Source organism: Arachis ipaensis, chromosome B10 (assembly GCF_059453495.1).
Source record: "Arachis ipaensis isolate K30076 ecotype BB chromosome B10, ASM5945349v1, whole genome shotgun sequence".
NCBI lineage: Eukaryota > Viridiplantae > Streptophyta > Magnoliopsida > Fabales > Fabaceae > Arachis > Arachis ipaensis.
The window spans coordinates 72998272-73015963 of NC_142435.1; the positions used below are offsets into that span (position 1 = coordinate 72998272).

The window sequence follows — 17692 nt, forward strand, 5'->3', positions numbered from 1 at the left end:
AAACTATAAATCAACATACCTTTTGCTGAAGCAATAGAGCAAATGCCCCTCTACGCTAGGTTTTTAAAGGAGCTAATGACTAAGAAGAGAAGCTGGAAGAACAGCGAGACTGTGATACTAACCGAAGAATGTAGTGCTATCATTCAGCATAAACTACCCCAGAAATTGAAGGATCCGGGGAGCTTTCAGATCCCTTGTATCATAGGGGAAATCATAGTGGAAAAGGCTCTATGTGACTTAGGAGCCAGCATAAATTTGATGTCGTTAGCCATGATGAGAAAAATGAAGATTGAAGAGGCTAAACCAACAAAGATGGCCCTACAACTGGCAGACAGATCGTTCAAGTTCCTTCATGGCGTAGTAGAAGATTTGCTGGTGAAAGTGGGAGATTTCATATTCCCAGCAGACTTTGTAGTGCTAGACATGCAAGAGGAAACCAAGGCTTCCATCATCCTGGGAAGGCCGTTCTTGGCCACTGCTGGAGCTGTCATTGATGTACAAAAGGGGGACCTCACCCTGAGATTACACAATGAAAAGATGACATTCAATGTGTTCAAAGCCATGAGTTACCCACCAGAACAATTGGGAGAATGTATGAGGTTGGACTCACTTGAAGATGCAGTGGAGGAGAGTTTTGAAGAAGAAGAATCTGAAGGGTTAACAGAGAAGGAGTCAACGTTTAGTGAAGAAGTTGCAACAGCAGAGATTCATATACAAGGGGCATCAAAAGAAGAGAACGAAAAGTCAGAAGCACCCAAACTTGAACTCAAAGCATTGCCACCCACTCTCAAATATGCATACTTAGGAGAAAATGAAAGTCACCCAGTGATCATAAGCTCGTGCCTCAGCCAAGATCAAGAGGATGAACTACTCAAAGTATTGCGAAAGCACAAGGATGCCATTGGATGGACTCTTGCTGACCTGAAAGGAATAAGTTCAGCCATATGCATGCATAAGATACTACTGGAAGATGATGCCAAACCATCCATTCAATCCCAAAGGAGGCTGAACCCAATCATGAAGGAAGTGGTACAGAAAGAAGTTATTAAGTTATGACAGGGAGGGGTAATCTACCTGATCTCAGACAGCCCCTGGGTCAGCCCCGTGCATGTCGTGCCCAAAAAGGGAGGAATCACTGTAGTTCCCAATGAGAAGAACGAACTAATTCCTACAAGGACCGTCACAGGATGGCGGATGTGTATAGACTATCGGAAACTCAATGAGGCTACACGAAAGGACCATTTCCCCCTCCCATTTATGGATCAGATGTTGGAAAGACTCGCAGGACACGCATATTACTATTTTCTTGATGGTTATTCAGGATATAACCAAATAGTGGTTGATCCCAGAGACCAAGAGAAAACTTCATTTACTTGTCCATATGGAGTGTTTGCCTACAGGCGCATGCCATTTGGGCTATGTAATACACCTGCGACCTTCCAACGCTGCATGCTTTCTATCTTCTCAGATATGATAGAGAAATTCATCGAAGTTTTTATGGATGATTTCTCGGTATTCGGAGATTCCTTTACTAGCTTCCTGAGTCACCTTGCCTTAGTATTGAAAAGGTGCCAAGAGACCAATCTGGTCTTGAACTGGGAGAAATGTCACTTTATGGTGACAGGAGGAATAGTCCTTGGCCATAAGGTTTCTAACCAAGGCATTGAAGTGGACAGGGCTAAAGTGGAACTTATTGAAATACTGCCTCCATCCAGTGATGTCAAGGCAATTAGGAGCTTTTTAGGGCATGCTGGCTTTTACAGAAGATTTATTAAAGATTTTTCAAAGATAGCCAAGCCCTTAAGCAATCTCCTTGTATCTGATACACCATTTATCTTCGATGAATCATGCATGCTAGCATTTGAAAATTTGAAAATAAGGTTGTCCTCTGCTCCTATCATTTCCCCACCTGATTGGAACTTACCATTTGAATTGATGTGTGATGCATCTGATTTTGCAATTGGGGCAGTGTTAGGACAGAGGAAAGATAACTTAGTCCATGTGATATACTATGCTAGCAAAGTCCTCAATGACACTCAAAGAAATTATACCACTACAGAAAAGGAGTTGCTAGCAATAGTTTTTGCATTTGACAAGTTTAGATCGTACCTCATCGGTGCTAAAGTGATTGTTTTCACAGATCATACAGCATTTAAATACTTGTTTGCCAAGCAAGAATCAAAACCAAGACTAATAAGATGGATCTTATTGTTGCAGAAATTCAATATTGAAATCAGAGACAAGAAATGAGTAGAGAACAAGGTAGCAGATCACCTATCCAGAATCCCACATGAGGAAAGTGGAACACGTGATACAAGTGTGAACGAGGTCTTCCCTGATGAGCAGCGGATGACAGTTCACAAAGCACCATGGTTCGCAGACATTGCCAACTTCAAGGCAACTGGGGCCTTACCTCCAAAGATCAATAAACATAAAAAAGGAAGCTCATGAATGATGCAAAATACTTTGTCTGGGATAAGCCATATCACTTCAAGAAGTGTTCAGATGGAATCCTTAGAAGATGTGTTTCGGAAGAAGAAGGACGAGAGGTCCTATGGAATTGCCACATATCATGCTATGGAGGCCACTTTGGAGGGGACTGAACTGCAGCAAAGGTGTTACAAAGCGGATTCTTTTGGCCCACCCTTTTCAAGGATGCCAAAGAACTAGTAAAGAGCTGTAATGAATGCCAAAGATCTGGAAACTTGCCCAAAAGAAATGAGATGCCACAAAATTTCATCTTGGAATTGGAACTGTTTGATGTGTGGAGAATCAATTTCATGGGACCATTCCCAACCTCATATTCAAACAAGTACATATTGGTAGCAGTGGATTACGTTTCCAAGTGGGTAGAGGATATTGCAACCCCAACAAATGATAACAAGGTGGTCATGAACTTCCTCAGGAAGAATATCTTTAGCCGGTTTGGAGTCCCACGAGCACTCATCAGTGATGGAGGGAGCCATTTTTGTAACAGACCACTAGAAGCTCTTCTCCTATGATATGGGGTAAAACACAAGGTGGCCACGCCTTACCATCCCCAAACAAGTGGGCAAATGGAGATATCCAACAGAGAGCTAAAGAGGATTCTGGAAAAGACTGTGGGTGCATCAAGAAAGGATTGGTCAAAGAAGCTGGATGATGCTCTTTGGGCATACAGAACAGCATTCAAAACTCCACTTGGAATGTCTCCATATCAACTAGTGTATAGGAAAGCTTGTCATTTACCACTGGAGCTGGAACACAAAGCTCTCTGGGCTCTCAAGATACTAAATTTTGACAGCATTGCTGCTGGTGCAAAGAGGATCCTGCAACTGCAAGAGATGGAGGAATTTAGATCTCAAGCCTATGAAAATGCCAAGATTTATAAAGAAAAGGCAAAGAGAAGACATGACCTGCATCTGGCACCAAGGAGTTTTGAAAAGGGGCAACAAGTACTCCTTTACAACTCCAAATTGAGACTGTTCCCGGGCAAACTCAAGTCAAGGTGGTCAGGACCCTTCCTTGTCACAAAGGTCTCCCTATATGGGCACATAGAAATCATGGATGAAGGTTCAGAGAGGACGTTCACTATGAACGGACAAAGACTCAAACATTATATGGGCAACATGGGGAGAACCCCAGAGTAAAGTATCATCTCAATTAATTGAGGAATCGTCGAGCTAGCGACGATAAAAGAGCGCTCTGTTGGGAGGCAACCCAACCTCAAGTAGTTTCCTTTTCATCTTTATTTCAATAAAGGTCACAAGTTGTTTCCCATGTATTGCGAGGAGCTAAGTTTAGTGTTCCACACCAAAACAATCCAAAAGTGAAAGTATAATTCTAAGTTTGGGGTTCCACCAAAGGATCTTAGTTAGAATCACACTCCACTCCCAAAACACCTTGCAAGCTCCAACCAATCAAGGGAAACCACTTAGATGTAGTTAGACTTTAGTTAATAATTGTTTTGTTAATAACAAGATATGAGGTTCTCTGCATATATGCAACGTTTTGTACTGGGCAAAGAACTAAGTTTGGTGTTCACACACCAAATTAAGTTCAGAAGTCACAAGCATACATGCAAGCTAACTATTTCTCAAGTGCTTTGGGAACAAGCAACTTCCAATAAATTTGTAGGAATCTTATGAGGAAATGGTGCACCTTCACCCAAGGAAGTGAGGTAGCAAAGACTAGGATGATGACAAAAAGAGGGCAACTAGAAACCATCACCCGAAGGTTGTATTGTTACTTAATTCCATAAACTTAGAATGTTGAAAGTTGGAAGTCCGAATGCACTTTTGATTAATAGTTACTCGTTAGTTGGAACCCTTTTAAATTTTGTCTTTTAAACGTTTTGTTGAATAGGTCTATGCTTGCTAGTCTTTATGTCACTGCATCCTTACTTTGCTTACTTGTATGCTTGTCCTTTTGAATCAAATGAAAAGAGAATGAGTGCTTTATAAAAGACTAGAGTGGAGTTCATACTATGGAGTAAGTTCCTGAGTTTGTGGTGTGGTCATAAGTTAGCTAAGTTGGTTCAACCACAAGGTAGGAAGACAACTATCTGTCATAAATACTATGCTTTGAACATACCCATAAGACTAGCTAAATAATAAGATCCTAATAAGAAAAAGAGAAAGAACAATCAAAGTTGAAGAATAAAAAAATAGCAACAAAAGAGGCTAGGCACCAAGAAATTGAGTCTTGAGGGATGTGTCTGTGGTGTTCCTGTACCAAGGATCTGCTTGGATTACTAAGCTCTCAGGGGTGCTTTATCACCTGGTAACTTGGGTTAACTAACCCGGGATTATCAGCTGAAAGTCCACCATCAAGAGCAATCTTTGCTACAGAACATTTAGTAGCCCAAAGAGGTACTGGACACCAAGACCTCAAGGAAAGAAAATAAACAAACCATGTGCCTGTGGTGTGTATGTATGGGGGAGAGACTTGAGGAAGTAAGTCCTTAGGGGTGCTTCAACACCTAGCACCTTGAACTAACTGGTTCGGGAGTGTTGGCTGAAAGCTTATTTTAAAGAGTTGCCCCCTTACAGAGCACTTAGCCTAAGAACACAAATAAGTCCTGAAATGACAACAAAAGGATCAATGAATAAAAGTCTCATGGGATGCAATCACAGTGAGTATTCTAGGACATGATAAATGTCTGAAAGCCAGTGAAGGAATGAACCAAAGTTGCTATGCATGAAACCACCATAAAACCAGAAATATGACTTCCACAAGAATGACTCATTTCTCTTGGCATACCATTCATCATTCTCTTGTTCCAGTACTTGCTTAGGGACAAGCAAGCTTTAAGTTTGGTGTTGTGATGCCATGGCATTTTGGCCAGTTTCACTGACCTTTTCTTTACTATTTTTAGGGTAGTTTCATGCCTTTTCTTAGAAAATAAGCTAGTTTTGGGTAGATATTCACTTACATCTTGATTCAAGCATACATTGTGCACCTTACATGATTTCATGAGGATTTTTCATGAATTATATGATAAATTGGATGATGCATGACTCATGACTTGGACTAGAACTTTGATGCATTTTGTTGCTTGATTTCAGGACAAAGGAAGCAAAGAAGAACCACGTTAGCAGTCACGTTAGTCCCACTAACGTGACCTCTAACGTGGAATGGGTGCTAACTTGGAAAGTTAATGAGAAAGGTAATTGCCAATAACGCCCTCGAAGCCATCATAAGCCCACGTTAAGAGTCACGTTAACTAAGTTAACGTGAACTCTAACGTGGAAGAATACAATAAGGCCAACGTTAGTGACACTCCCCTTTGTCACTAACGTTGGACCAAGCTCATAATTGGCCACGTTAGTTGCCACGTTAACTTAGTTAACGTGGCTTCTAACGTTAACAAGCAAAAGGGAAGCCAACGTTAGTAACATTCACCTTTGTCACTAACGTTGGCCAAGTTTCCATAAGCCACGTTAACTACCACGTTAACTTAGTTAACGTGGAAGCTAACGTGGAGAGAGCAATTGGTCGCCAACGTTAGTGACACTTACCTTTGTCACTAACGTTGGGGTGAACCACCAAGAGCCACCATCAGCAACGTTAACTCCCACGTTAACTTAGTTAACGTGGAAGCTAACGTGGATAAAGAGATTAGGAGCCAACGTTAGTGACACTCACCTTTGTCACTAACGTTGGAGATGGCTAGCATGACAACGTTAGAAGCCACGTTAACCTAGTTAACGTGGACTCTAACGTGAGAAATAGGGGCACATTGGAACGTTAGTGACAAAGGTAAGTGTCACTAACGTTCTCGAAGGATTGGCAAGCTTACGTTAAGAGCCACGTTAACTAAGTTAACGTGGACTCTAGCGTAGGGAAGGGGGAAGCTTATCAACGTTATTGGAAAAGGTAAGTCCCAATAACGTGTGCGAAGGACCAAGAGGCAACGTTAGTGGTAACGTTTGTGCCACTAACATTGAGGTTAACGTGGCTCATTCTTGGGTGAGCAACGTTAGTGAAAAAGGTGATTGTCACTAACGTTCTCGAACCCACACTTTCACTTAACGTTAACACCACTAACGTCCTGAGCTAAAAGTCCCCACCTACTTCACACTTTCTCTCTGCAAGCAAAGCTAAGCCCAATGAAGAAGATAACTGCTTCAAACTCAGGATCCAAAGGCTCATACCCAAGACTTGAAGAGCCAACTAGAAGATCAGAAGAGTAGTATATATAGGAGTAGCTTTGAATTAGTTAGGGAGCTGGGAAACTTTAGGGAGCCTTTGGGCATAGAACTACTCTCTGTATTTACTTTCTCTAGACTTATAGTTTTACTTTCAGCATGTATTCTCCATCTTTGTTTTTATTTTCCAGAGCTATGAACAACTAAACCCCTTTCATTGGGTTAGGGAGCTCTGTTGTAATTTGATGGATCAATTTTAGTTTTCGTTCTCCTTCTTCTATCTTTTCTCTTGATTTTACTAGAAAGCTTTCGATCTTCATCCAATTGGGTAGTTATCTTGGAAAAGAAGCTATTCATACTTGGATCTCTTTTGAACCTTGAAAGAGGAATGAAGGGATCATGCTAGAAATGCTTTCTCATGCTGGACCAAATTGGGTTTGGATGGATATGTGACTATAATCCTTCCAACACTTGATTTGGGAAATGCATGTGGTATAATCAGTGACCATACTTCATCTCTTCTCATGAGCAATTGACCAAGGAATTGGCTATTGATCAAGATTTGAGAGATTGAATTACAAGGAATTGTAATTCGATCACTTAAGATTGCCAAGGAGATCAATGAATGCATTGATTGAGGAAGAGATGAAAATGAACTTGATCCGGAGAATGCAACATCTCCTGAGCGCAATGAATTCCCCATTTCTGATGTGACCCATTCTCTTTAATTTCTGCCATTTACTTTTACGAGCAATTGCCCCATTCCCATTTAAGATTCTGCAATTTACTTTCCGCCATTTACATTCAGCTCTTTATTCCTAGCATTTACTATTTCCACTATTTACCTTCCCGCCATTTAATTTTCTGCAATTTTCAACTCAAATTCTGGTTCGCTCAACTAGAACATTCCTTTAATTAAAGTTGCTTGATCAATCAATCTCTGTGGGATTCGACCTCACTCTATTGTGAGTTTTTACTTGACGACGAATTCGGTACACTTGCCGAAGGAAATTTGTTGCGAGACAAGTTTTCCGCGTATCACATAATCTATAGCTAACAGTATATAAAGGTAACCACTAGAGTTTGGAAATGGACCCATGAAGTCAATGCCCCAAACATCAAAAATTTCACAGAAAAGCATAATCTGTTGAGGTATCTCTCCCTCTTGGATATATTACCAAACCTTTGGCATAGGGAACAAGATTTACAAAAAGCAGCAGCATCTTTAAAAAGAGTAAGCCCCCAAAATCTACAGTCTAAGATTTTTCTAGCTGTTCTTTGAGGGCCAAAATGTCCTCCACTCTCAGAAGAGTGGCAGGCCTCTAAAATGGACTGGAATTCTCATTGGGGCACACACCTTCTAATTACCTGGTCAGCACCACACCTCCATAAGTATGGGTCATCCCATATATAATATTTGGACTTGCTTTTCAGCTTGTCTCTCTGATGCTTAGTAAAATTGGAAGGAAAAGTATGGCTAACTAGATAATTAGCTACAGGTGCATACTAAGGAACTACTTCAAATACTGTATGCAAGCTATCAAATGGGAAAGTATCATTGATAGAAGTGGAGTCATCCTTAATGTGCTCAAGGCGACTCAAGTGGTCTGCCACTAAATTCTTGTTACCACTCCTATCCTTAATTTCTAAATCAAATTCTTGCAGTAGCAGTATCCAACGTATCAGCCTTGGTTTGGACTCTTTTTTAGCTAATAAATATTTTAGAGCTGTATGGTCTGAGTACACTACCACCTTAGTACTAGGTAAATAGGCTTAGAATTTATCCAGAGCAAAAACGATAGCCAGAAGCTCTTTTTCAGTAGTAGTGTAGTTAGATTGAGTAGCATCTAAGGTCTTAGATGCATAAGCAATTACGAAAGGATCCTTACCTTCGTGCTGAGCCAGCGCCGCTCCCACTGCATGGTTGGAGGCATCACACATAATCTCAAATGGCTGGCTCCAGTCTGGTCCTCTCACAATTGGAGCTTGAGTCAGTGCAATCTTCAGCTTATCAAATGCTTGCATGCAATCCTCACTAAACTCGAACTCAATATCCTTCTGCAGCAGTCTGGATAAAGGTAATGCTACCTTACTGAAGTCCTTAATGAATCTCCTGTAGAAACCTTCATGACCTAGGAACGAACGGACTTCCCTCACGGAGGAGGGGTAAGGTAAACTAGAAATGATATTTACCTTTGCTGGATCGATAGAAATACCAGTATTAGACACAACATGTCCTAGTACAATACCTTGTTTTACCATAAAGTGATATTTTTCAAAATTCAATACAAGGTTTGAACTAACACACCTGTCTAATACTCTAGCTAAACTATCCAAGCAAAGGTTAAAGGAATCACCATAAACGCTAAAATCATCCATGAATACTTCCATAAAGTTCTCAATAAGATCTGAAAAGATACTCATCATGCATCTTTAGAAAGTAGCCAGTGCATTACATAAGCCAAAAGGCATCCTTCTATATGCTTACGTTCCAAAGGGACATGTAAAAGTAGTGTTCTCATGATTTTCAGGAGCTATATGAATTTGAAAATAGCTTGTGTAACCATCTAAAAAGTAGTAATGGGATTTACCTGACAGGCGATCAAGCATCTGATCAATAAATGACAAGGGATAGTGATCCTTGCGAGTAGCTTGGTTGAGACGCCTATAGTCAATGAAAACTCTCCATGAATTCTGCACTCTAGTTGTCAGGAGCTCTCCATGCTCATTCTTTACTGTTGTGACTCCAGACTTCTTGGGCACCACTTGTACTGGACTGACCCATTCACTGTCTGAGATAGGGTAAATGATATCTGCTTCAAGTAGCCTGGTCACTTCTTTCTTGACAACTTCTAAGATGGTGGGATTCAATCTTCTTTGCGGTTGATGGATAGGCTTCGATTCCTCTTCTAAATGTATTCTGTGCTCACAAACCTGAGGGCTAATGCCTACTATATCCACTAAGCTCCACCCAATTGCCTTCTTTTGTCTTCTCAGCACACTAAGCAGCTGCTCCTCTTGTTGGAAAGTGAGTTCCCTTACAATGATAACTGGGAACTTCTGATTATCCTCAAGGTAAGCATACTTGAGGTGGGGAGGAAGGGGCTTCAATTCCAATTTCTGCTCATGGCTAGGCTCTGGATCATCCGGGGCTAGTGATAATGGCAAAGTGTCCTCATTGTGTTCATAAGGTGTCCCCACACTTGGACCTTGCTCCATGTGCTTCTCTTCTACTTCTTCTTGGTGAACTTCAGCTACAGTTTCATCAATGATGTCGCACTGGAAAATAGAATGATCTTCGGGAGGGTGCTTCATATCTTCATTCAAACTGAAACTCACTGCTCTGCCATCTATCTCAAAGGAGTAAGTTCCTGAGAATGCATCCAGCTTGAACTTCGAAGTCTTCAGGAATGGTCTTCCAAGCAGGATTGATGATGGTCTTCCTGAGTCATTAGAGGGCATTTCCAGGATATAGAAGTCAATGGAAAATGTGAGCCCCTTAATGCTCACTAATATATCTTCAGCAATTTCAACTACTGTAATAATGCTTTTATCTGCTAAAACAAAATGAGCTGCCAACCTTTTTAAGGGAGGGAGCCTCAAAGCATCATATGTAGACAATGGCATTATACTAACACATGCTCCTAAATCACACATGCAGTTAAAAAATATTACACCTCCAATGGTACAGTTAATCATGCATGGACCTAGATCACTACATTTTTCAGGTATACCTCCCATTAAAGCAGATATAGAACTACCTAAAGAAATAGTTTCTAATTCATTAATTTTGTCTTTATGTATGCATAAATCTTTCAGAAACTTTGCATATTTAGGTACTTGCTGAATAACATCAAAAAGGGGAACAGTTACCTCAACCTTTTTGAAAATTTCTACCATTTTGGGATCAAGTTCCATCTGTTTCCTGGACTTCCTTGCAAGGTGTGGAAATGGGATAGGAATGGTGCCACTTACAGCCTCTGTATCCTTTGGTGCTCCATTCCCTTGCTGAGCTACTTCTTCTTTAACCTTGTCTTGTACTTCCTCTTCCTCTTCAGCATCTTCAACTTCAACTAAGTCTTCAACTGGGGCGTGTTCTATCAGACTCGGCTCCTCCTGATTCCTCTCTTGCAGTGTGGTTCCGGACCTCAAAGTGATGGCATTGATGCCACCTTTGGGATTAGGTAAGGGTTGAGAAGGAATTCCACTAGAGCTTGAAGGCTGGTTAGTGGTAGTGGATAATGAATCTATCCAGGAAACGAGAGCTTGTAAAGTGGCATTCAGACCATTTAGAGTAGAGTTCAGTGTAGTCTGCATGTCTTTTTGTCCTTATGTAAGAGAACGAAGCATCACGTCATTTGATGAGGAAGAAGAATAAGTGATCTGGAGGGCCTGTTGTTGATTGGGCTGGGGTCCTTGGGATTGCCTAAGGTGAGGTGCTCTGTAAGGCTGGTTCTGATTCTACTGTCTGTTGTAGTTATTCCACCTCTGATTTCTATTGTTGTCTCTGCCTCCTCTGCTATAGTTGTCCCTCCAGCCATGGTTGGAATTATCTCTCTAACCCTGGTTGGAGTTATCCTGCCATCCTTGGTTATAGTTCCCACCTTGGTTGTAGTTGCCGCCTTGTTGATTGTATCCTTAATTCGGGCAGTCATAAAAGTTATGAGTAGCTGCCACAATGTTGTCTTCTTGTTGGAACTATGAGCACTCATCAGTGTAATGACTATAATCAGCACAGATTTTGCATACTCTTTGGGGGACTAACTGTTGGCTTTGTTGTGGTGGCGAAGGCTGAGTTTGTTGTTGATTCAACTGCATCTGCTTCAGTAGGTTGGTCATTTCATATATACTCTGTGTAAGAGCAGTAGTCTCACTACTAGAGAAAACCTCTGCAATAGCCTTTGAGTGGTTGTTCCTGTGCATGTGGTTCCGAGTGGACTCAGCTAAGTTGCTAATCAGTTGCCATGCTTTATCTGCGGTCTTGTACTTTTTCAAAGAACCATTACTAGCACCATCCAGTGTAGTTTTATCCCGAGGCTTCATGCCTTGAGTGAAGTAGCTGATTAACACTAGCCTGTCAATCATGTGATGGGAGCATGCGTCCAGAAGGTTCTTAAAGCGCTCCCAGTACTCATAGAGAGTCTCCAATTCACCTTGAACAATGTAGGAGATCTCTTTCCTCAATCTATCTGTGACTTCAGCTGGAAAGTATTTTTCCAGGAATTCTCTCGTGAGCGTATCCCATTTGGTAACAGTTGCTTCAGGTTGGGAGTAGTACCACTCCCTCGCCTTTCCCTCGAGAGAAAACGGAAAGGCGGTTAACAGAACAGAAGTTTCATTTGCACCATGACGCCAAACAGTGGAACAGGCTATCTGAAAATCCCTTAGGTGTTTGATAGGCTCCTGAGCAGGTAAGCCATGAAACTTAGGCATCAAGTTGATTAGTGCAGTCTTCAGTTCAAAATCTGCAACCAGAGTTGGATGATGCACTTGATACGGCTGTAGTGTAAAATCTGGAGCTCCAGCTTCCTGGAGAGTAATCCTCCTAGGTGTTGCCATTCTATTTGCACGTGAATCAACTGAATCAGTAGTAAAGGAGCTTGTTTCGCTCTCAGATGGCGGTTCAGATTCGCCCTCAAATGAGACTGGTGAATCAATAACAATCACTTCACCACCCTCAGAGGCTAACCGATGCCGAGCTCGCCTAATACGTGAAATAGTTCTTTCAATTTCAGGATCAAATGTGGCTAAGCTCAAATCAGGCAACGAACGCGTCATTCAAAGAAAGAAACATACAGCTCATGGTATTAAAATAAAATAAAATATGCAAATAAAAATAAAAATATGTACACTAATTAATAATTTAGCACACAATTGCAACTCCCCGGCAACGGCGCCAAAAATTGATGCGGTAAGGCATAAGTCGGCCAATTAAGAAGTCAATATAAAAACAGCGTTGCGAGTATAGTTCTTAACCAGCTAAAATTCGCCTCATCAATTTAGAAAGGTTGTCACAAAAGTTTAGAATAAAAATACTGGGAGTATGGGTCCCAGGTCGTCTCCCGACGAGTTGCCAACAAGGGTGCTAATTTATTAATCAGGAATTTTTTGAGAGATTTTGAGAGTTGAATGACAGAAAATAAATAATTATAAATTAAAAGAAAATTATATATTCCAATTAAAAAGCCTTGATTGGGGGAATGATTAATTAGAAGTTCTATCCTTGTTGGAATTTTCTCAAGTGTAGTATAAAGAGGTTGTTAGTTTCACTTAGTTAACCCTTACTAAATAAAGGAAAGTCAAGTGATTGAGCTAACTCTTATTTGTAAATCCTAGTCCTCTCCCTTCGGAAGGTCTAGCGTTAGTAAATACAGAATTAGCCAATAACTTCCAATTTAACTAACCACTTGAGCATTCCAACTCAAGTGTCCTCTCTTAATCAACCCCCATGTCAAGTAGGGAATCTACTCTACTGACATGGATACCATCTTCGTTATTGGGAGTTTGGAATAGAAAAGAGACATGATAATTTAAATAAAATAGGGATTGGAAATTAATTAAAAGTAAAAATAATCCTTTGCATTAATAAATCCAAAATAATCCAATTATAACTCTAAACAATAATTAAGAATATGGAATAAATAAATAGGGAGTAAGAAAACAAACTAGAATAGTATCTTCAACGGAGGTGATGACTCTTCAATATCCAAAAGTGAAAGCAATAAACTAATAAACTATGAATGTAAAGAAAACCTAGAGGAAGAGTAATTTCTCTCTAGTTTCAGATCTAAAACTAAAAAACTATCCTAATGAGAATGTGTGTTGAGTCTCTGAACATTCCCTGGCTCTAGTTTGTGTTTCTGGGCCGAAAACTGGGTCAAAACTCAACCCGAAATCACCCCCAGCATTTTCTGTTATTTCTGCAGATCGTGCATGTCCCGCATACGCGTCAGTCCCGCGTGCACGTCATTTGGCGAATTTCCTTGTCATGCGTACGCGTAAGTCACGCGCACGCATCAGTCACGCGTACATGTCTTTTGTGCGAACTCTAATCCACGCGTACGCGTCAGGCACGCGCACGCATCGCTTAAAATTTCTTCAAATCGCGCGCTCGCGTGAGCCATGCGTGCGCATCGATGCTCGCTGGTTATCTCCTTAGTTTCTTGTGTTCCTTCCACTTTTGCAAGCTTCCTCTACATTTTCTAAGCCATTCCTACCCTATAAAGCCTAAAACACTTAACCCACGGATCACGGTATCGAATGGTATAAAGGAGAATTAAAATACACAAATTAAAGATCTCTAGGAAGCAAGTTTTCAACCATAGAACAAAACTAGGAAGGGATTGTAAAATCATGCAAATCATATGAATAAGTGGGTAAAGACTGGATGAAACCACTCAATTAAACACAAGATAAACCATAAAATAGTGGTTTATCAGAAAGGAAGCATGCAAAGTGGAAGGTGATGCCAGGGCATTTTGGCTAGTTTCACTGACCTTTTCTTTACTGTTTTTAGGGTAGTTTCATGCATTTCCTTAGGAAATAAGCTAGTTTTGGGTAGATATTCACTTACATCTTGATTCAAGCATATATTGTGCATTTTACATGATTTCATGAGGATTTTGCATGAATTTAAGGACAAATTGGACGTTGCATTTCCCATGACTTGGACAAGAACTTTGATGCACTTTATTGCTTAATTTCAGGACAAAGGAAGCAAAGAAGAACCACATTAGTGGCTACGTTAGTTGCACTAACGTTAACACTAACGTGGAATAGGAGTAACTTGCAAAGTTAATGAGAAAAGTGATTGCCAATAACGCTCTCGAAGCCATCATTGCCCACGTTAAGAAATAGAGCCAACGTTAGTGACACTTAACATTATCACTAATGTTGAACCAAGATCATGAGTGGCCACTCAACGTTAAGAAGGAAGGGGGGAGCCAACATTAGTGACACTCAACATTGTCACTAACGTTGGCCAAAGCACATTAAGCCACGTTAACTCCCACGTTAACCTAGTTAACGTGGAAGCTAACGTGAAGGAACAAAGTGGTCGACAATGTTAGTGACACCCAACATTGTCACTAACGTTGGAAGAACACAAGCCCCCAATGAGCCACGTTGACTCCCACGTTAACCTAGTTAACGTGGAAGCTAACGTGAAGAAAGAAGGTGATCGCCAACGTTAGTGACACCCAACATTGTCACTAACGTTGGAAGGAGCCACACATGCCACCATGAGCCACGTTAACTCCTACGTTAACTTAGTTAACGTGGAAGCTAACGTGGATAAGGGAAGGATGAGCCAACGTTAGTGACACTCAACTTTGTCACTAACGTTGGAGATGGCTAGCAAGGCCACGTTAGAAGCCACGTTAACCTAGTTAACATGGACTCTAACGTGGAAAATAGGGGCAATTTGGAACGTTAGTGACAATGGTAAGTGTCACTAACGTTCTCGAAGGATGGCAAGCCTACGTTAAAAGAGCCACGTTAACTAAGTTAACGTGGGCTCTAACGTAGGGAAGGGGGAGGCTTCTCAACGTTATTGGGAAAGTTGAGTCCCAATAACGTGTGTGAAGGACATAGTGGAAACGTTGGTGGCAACGTTTGTGCCACTAACATTGAGGTTAACGTGGCCTTTAACTTTGGTGAGGAACGTTAGTAAAAAAGGTGATTGTCACTAACGTTCTCGAACCCATATTTTCACTGAACGTTAACACCACTAACTTCCTGAGCCAAAGCCCCTGCCCACTTCATACTTTCTCTCTGCAAGTAAAAGCTAAGCCCAATGAAGAAGAGAACTGCTTCCAACTCAAGATCCAAAGGCCCAAGACTTGAAGAATCAACTAGAAGAATAGAAGAGTAGTATATATAGGAGTATCTTTGAAATATTTTGAGAGTTGGAAATTATAGGGAGACTCTTAGCATAGAACTAATCTTTGTATTTACTTTCTCTGCACTTCTAAGTTTTCATCATGTATTCTCCATCTTTGTTTTCATTTTCCAAAGCTAGGAACAACTAAACCCCTGTCATTGGGTTAGGGAGCTCTGTTGTAATTTGATGGATCAATACTAGTTTTCATTATTCTTCTTCTATCTTTTCTCTTGATTTTACTTGAAAGCTTTCGATCTTCATCCAATTGAGTAGTTATCTTGAAAAAGAAGCTATTCATACTTGGATCTCTTCTGAACCTTGAAAGAGGAATGAAGAGATCAAGCTAGAAATGCTTTCTCATGCTGGACCAAATTGGGTTTGGATAGATATGTGACTATAATCCTCTCAACACTTGGTTTTGGAAATACATGTGGTATAATCAGTGACCATACTTCATCTCTTCTCATGAGCAATTGACCAAGAAATTGGCTATTGATCAAGATTTGAGAGATTGAATTACAAGAAATTGTAATTCAATCACTTAAGATTGCCAAGGAGATCAATGAGTGCATTGATTGAGGAAGAGATGAAAATGAAATTGATCTGGAGAATGCAACATCTCCTAAGCCCAATGAACTCCCCATTTCTGATCTTACCCATTCTCTTTAATTTCTGTTATTTACTTTAATGAGCAATTCCCCCATTCCCATTTACAATTCTGCAATTTACCTTCCGTCATTTACTTTCAGATCTATAATTCTAGCATTTACTTTCCTGTCAATTACCTTCCCGCCATTTTATTTTCTGCAATTCTCAACTCAAATTCTGGATTCGCTCAACTAGAACAGTCCTCTAATTAAAGTTGCTTGATCAATCAATCCTTGTGGGATTCGACCTCACTCTATTGTGAGTTTTTACTTGACGACAAATTCGGTACACTTGCCGAAGGGAATTTATTGTGAGACAGGTTTTTCGTGCATCAAGTTTATGGCGCCGTTGCCGGGGATTGATTGTGCATCAACAATGATTAGATTGGAGGATAACTATATTGAGCATTTTATTTTTGTTTGATTTAAATTTCTGTTTGAGTCATTTACTTTCTGTTTTAGATAACTTATTCCCTTCCCCCTTACTTTTTCTTTGTTATTTACTATTCATCTCACTAACCCACTAACTGTTTGATATATTGCATCACTCATACTAACGGTAATTCTGATAGATATACTTTCTACACCTATTCTCTTTGCTTGTACTTGTTGGTTGTATGACAGGGAGAAGAAGCGGGGCTTCAACTTCCTTTGATTCTGAACCTGGGAGAACCTTCCTTAGACTAAGGAGGGAGGCAAGAGAAAAATGTGTAGTTGGTGGTGAAGAAGAGGAGGAACACTTTGAGGAATACTTTGAACCAAACATGGAAGAAAACATGGAACACCATCATGAAGAAGAGGCTCACAACCATGGCAGAGAAGGTGGAGCAAATCATGCTGGGGAGGATAGAAGAGTTTTAGGCTCTTACATCAAGCCATACCCAGGGAACTGTGGAAGTAGCATTCAAAAGCCAACCATCCATGCCAACAATTTTGAACTGAAGCCACAGCTCATCACCCTTGTTCAGAACAACTGTTCGTTCGGAGGGAGTGTCCAAGAGGACCCCAATCAACATCTAACCACCTTCCTGAGAATATGTGACACAGTGAAGTCTAATGGTGTTCATCCTGACGCCTATAGACTGCTCTTATTTCTATTCTCACTCAGGGATAAGGCAGCTAAGTGGCTGGAGTCTTTCCCAAGGGAGAGCTTGACAACTTGGGAAGACATGGTGAACAAATTTTTAGCAAGATTTTACCCTCCTCAACGAAACAATAGGCTGAGAGCTGAGGTCCAAACTTTCAGGCAACAAGATGGTGAGACTCTATATGAAGCATGGGAGAGGTTTAAAGACTTAACAAGGAGGTGCCCACCAGATATGTTCAACGAATGGGTGCAGCTGCACATTTTCTATGAAGGGCTCTCTTATGAGTCAAAGAAGGCCGTAGACCATTCATCCGGAGGATCTTTGAACAAGAAGAAGACTATTGAGGAAGCCATAGATGTCATTGAAACACTAGCAGAGAACGACTACTTCTATGCTTTCGAAAGAGGGAACACAAGAGGAGTAATGGAGCTAAACAATGTAGATGCT

The 17692-nt window shown here is 40.7% G+C and overlaps 1 non-coding gene across 1 annotated transcript; it reads right to left on the bottom strand.

The window, feature by feature from the left end:
• Positions 1-17374: 17374 nt before the first annotated feature.
• Positions 17375-17481, bottom strand: LOC148580409 (small nucleolar RNA R71). The gene has a single exon (XR_015895670.1). It is a non-coding gene; the product is annotated as a small nucleolar RNA R71 (small nucleolar RNA).
• Positions 17482-17692: the final 211 nt, after the last annotated feature.